General features: G+C 32.8%; 1 long non-coding RNA gene across 1 annotated transcript; it reads left to right on the forward strand.

Annotated features, from left to right (window-relative positions):
* Positions 1-1,771: 1,771 nt before the first annotated feature.
* On the forward strand, positions 1,772-3,692 carry LOC111083689. Its single transcript, XR_002609188.1, has 2 exons — positions 1,772-1,923; positions 3,504-3,692. It is a non-coding gene; the product is annotated as an uncharacterized LOC111083689 (long non-coding RNA).
* The last annotated feature ends 582 nt before the right edge of the window (positions 3,693-4,274 follow it).

Raw genomic sequence — 4,274 nt, forward strand, 5'->3', positions numbered from 1 at the left:
GAGAAGAACATTAAACTTAAAAAACCTTAAGACTTAATATAAAAAAAAAAAAATGTTATACTTTGCGTACAAAAGCCTTGTGATGTTTACTGATGATCTGCCAAATTTTGTGAACGTTCGCTTACTAATTTAAAAGTTATAGCATGAAACTATAACGAGCACAAAACTGTTACGAGGTCGGTCCCTGGGGACCGAGCCCATGCTGAAAGAGTTAAACAGATCAGCTAGCTTTAATTGTACCCTGACAAAGAAGTATCTATGTACTCTGTAGTATACACATTAATGTTGCTGTATTCATCATACAGACTGAAGCAAATCCATCAATTTGACATTTAAATAATACAAACAGTAGATTCACATTTTTTATTTTTAAAAAAAAACTTTAACTGGTAAATTACTTGCTTGTATTGGCCACCAGGGGACACTGTATCAGAAAAATTTGGCATCTAAAGTTTGAAATTTGTATATATAAAAATGCACACTCAGTGTGCTTATCTGCTGGAGCAAGCACATTCTGTGTTTACAACTTAAAGTATCGTCAACACATCTACAGTTTAGATTCTGTTACAAGTATGTATACTGTAAATATACAGACAATAGATATTTTAACACCCATTTACTCCACTGATATATTTGTTATATTTTTCCTTCTAGTTTTAAATAAATCATGGGTTGTAAAATAAAATTATTGTTCACACTAGCGACTATCTTCCTTGATGTTAAGTCTTTTAAGTTCTTAGTTTAAAATCTTGTGTTGTGTAATTGACCAAATGAGTTACAACTCAAGCTGGGTTTTAAACTGTCTTAGTGTATGGAAGCATTAGAACCCATGTTTCACCTGTCTTCTTTGTTGATATTCTCTGTTATTAAAGACCCATCAGTACATTAGAACCCATGTTTCACCTATCTTCTCTGTTGATATTCTCTGTTATTAAAGACCCATCAGTACATTAGAACCCATGTTTCACCTATCTTCTCTGTTGATATTCTCTGTTATTAAAGACCCATGTGTATATTAGAACCCATTTTTCACCTGACTTCTCTGTTGATATTCCCAGTTATTAAAGACCCATGTGTATATTAGAACCCATTTTCACCTGTCTTCTCTGTTGGTATTCTCTGTTATTAAAGACCCATGTGTATATTAGAACCCATTTTTCACCTGACTTCTCTGTTGATATTCCCAGTTATTAAAGACCCATGTGTATATTAGAACCCATGTTTCACCTGTCTTCTCTGTTGATATTCTCAGTTATTAAAGACCCATGAGTACATTAGAACCCATTTTTCACCTGTCTTCTCTGTTATTAAAGACCCATGAGTACATTAGAACCCATGTTTCACCTGTCTCTGTTGATATTCTCTGTTATTAAAGACCCATGAGTATATTAGAACCCATGTTTCACCTGTCTTCTCTGTTGATATTCCCAGTTATTAAAAACCCATGTGTACATTAGAACCCATTTTTCACCTGTCTTCTCTGTTGATATTCTCAGTTATTAAAGACCCATGAGTACATTAGAACCCATTTTTCACCTGTCTTCTCTGTTATTAAAGACCCCTGAGTATATTAGAACCCATGTTTCACCTGTCTTCTCTGTTATTAAAGACCCATGTGTATATTAGAACCCATGTTTCACCTGTCTTTGTTGATATTCTCTGTTATTAAAGACCCATGTGTATATTAGAACCCATGTTTCACCTGTATTATCTGTTGATATTCCCAGTTATTAAAAACCCATGTGTACATTAGAACCCATTTTTCACCTGTCTTCTCTGTTGATATTCTCAGATTCAAATTACAAATTAAGTAATATTCCTAGAACTTACTGCAAGAAGAAAGAAACATCTAAAAGCTATTATACAGAAGAAAAAGGAAAGACAGCTGCACGAGGAAATAACTCAAGGGCGGAGAATACAAGAGTAAGTAGTTTATTTTAATCTACATTATGGCAGTTTTGTGACAAGTAAAAAAATAGGATTAGAGAAATAAAGTCAAAATATCATACAAAATTGTTTGACCTGATAGTTTTACCACATAAAGTTTAAATACTATGTGATTCGGATCAGTCTCGTACCCTCTAGACGTTACAATTTTACTATATCATCATCAGAAGTGCAGTATTTTGTACGAGTTAAAAACCTAAATACATTATCAAATTTACATACAGTTTAAAATATTTTGGGTCACCCATTAACAACACTTTTCTCGTGAAAAAAGCCATTGTATCTTTTGAGAATAAATTTTTAAAAAATGAATGATAACTCAGCTTTAGATATAATTAAACTAATTGAAGCATTTGTTAAAAATTCATTTTTTTCAAACTAACAGTAGAGTTTATAAACAGAACGAACGGTTTAGCTGTATGTTCTCCATTATTATGTGACTTATACATGAACAATTTTGAAACTGAAGCATTAAGAAAATCGAAAAAAAACTAGAAATTTAGTTAAGCTATGTTGATGACGTGTTTGATGTGGTGGGATGGTAAAAGAGAATTTAATTAATTTTGCTAATTACAATTCTGTTTAATTCACATATGAGATTGTTTACGTTTGTTGAATGTTTTAGTAAATAAGGGTAAATTTGAAACTTTTATTTACTGAAAACCATTCTCAGTAATCACGTGTTACAGAATCCTAAGTCAAAGATGAAATATGGTAACACATTGTTCACCTGAAATTGTCATTATTAAAATTTTCGTTGTCATCAACAGCATTACAACATCGGCTTTGTCGCCGATTTTTATTTCACATCTTTTGGTTGCCGTCTTTGTTTTTTTCTTGGCCACGTTTTTTTTTTTTTGTTATATATAGTTGGACTGTTTTTGGTTTAGAATTTAGAACACAAAATAAATGTTACAAAGATCCTGCCTTTAGTTAAACATGCTACTGAAACTGAACTTATTTTATCACAGCCTGCAAACATCAATGGTCATAATATCCATGAAATGTAAAAAACGTAACTTTAAAGGACTGGAGGAGAATGTTGTTGATAGATGATGTGAAATACTTAAAGCTGAATTGTACGTAGGTATTAATTCATGCGAAATATTACAATCCTGATGATGATGATGTAGTAAGATGTTGAGATACGTAGGTATTAACTCATGCAAAATATTACAATCCTGATGATGATGTAGTAATGTTGAGATACATAGGTATTAACTCATGCAAAATATTACAATCCTGATGATGATGTAGTAAGATGTTGAGATACGTAGGTATTAACTCATGCAAAATATTACAATCCTAATGATGGTGATGATGATGTAGTAAGATGTTGAGATACGTAGGTATTAACTCATGCAAAATATTACAATCCTAATGATGGTGATGATGATGTAGTAAGATGTTGAGATACGTAGAGTGTACTAGACTATTCCCAATAGTTTGTTTTATCTTTATACGGTAAAACAGACTGATAATACAATAAACTGATTGTGTAGTATTAAATGTTAACTTTAATACACAAATGTTATAATCAAAATAATTCTACACAGGCTAGAAGAAAGAATTGAGAAGCAGAAAGAACCACTCATTGTTTTGAACCATGTCTTTCAACTGTGCGTGGCTGGTTCGGGAGTTAACTGGGCTAAGGATCCTCAACTTAGAGAAATAGTTCTGTCCTTGGGTAAAACTGACTAAAGTATGTTAAACTCTAAAAAATAAATATCAACAGTTTTAAGGAACTCGCTTCCCGAAGTTGATGAATAAGGTCAGTATGAACATCGTCTCCTCGGGATGAAGTTGGCTTATTTATAACTTGTTTACTACACTTTTAGTGTGACTAAGTTCTGGAGGAGTTATCGTTTCCCGATAAAGTAAACAGTACAAAGATAATCTCCAACGTACACCGAACCAGATGGTTCTGATATGTAGCCACTTTACACACACGGTTGTTATGTTTGGCAACTGCCTGTTCAAAAGAAAGGAGACAACATTTCAATTCTATACTGAGGCCTTTTTTGTAGTCACTTTAGGTACTTGTGTAGTGTCTATAAAGATAATAGAGTGAGTGTGGTGATTGGTCACTTTAGGTACTTGTGTAGTGTCTATAAAGATAATAGAGCGAGTGTGGTGATTGGTCAGTTTAGGTACTTGTGTAGTGTCTATAAAGATAATAGAGCGAGTGTGGTGATTGGTCACTTTAGGTACTTGTGTAGTGTCTATAAAGATAATAGAGTGAGTGTGGTGATTGGTCAGTTTAGGTACTTGTGTAGTGTCTATAAAGATAATAGAGCGAGTGTGGTGATTGGTCACTTTAGGTACTT

The sequence above is a fragment of the Limulus polyphemus genome, unplaced genomic scaffold, assembly GCF_000517525.1.
Source record: "Limulus polyphemus unplaced genomic scaffold, Limulus_polyphemus-2.1.2 Scaffold10677, whole genome shotgun sequence".
NCBI classification, from domain to species: domain Eukaryota; kingdom Metazoa; phylum Arthropoda; class Merostomata; order Xiphosura; family Limulidae; genus Limulus; species Limulus polyphemus.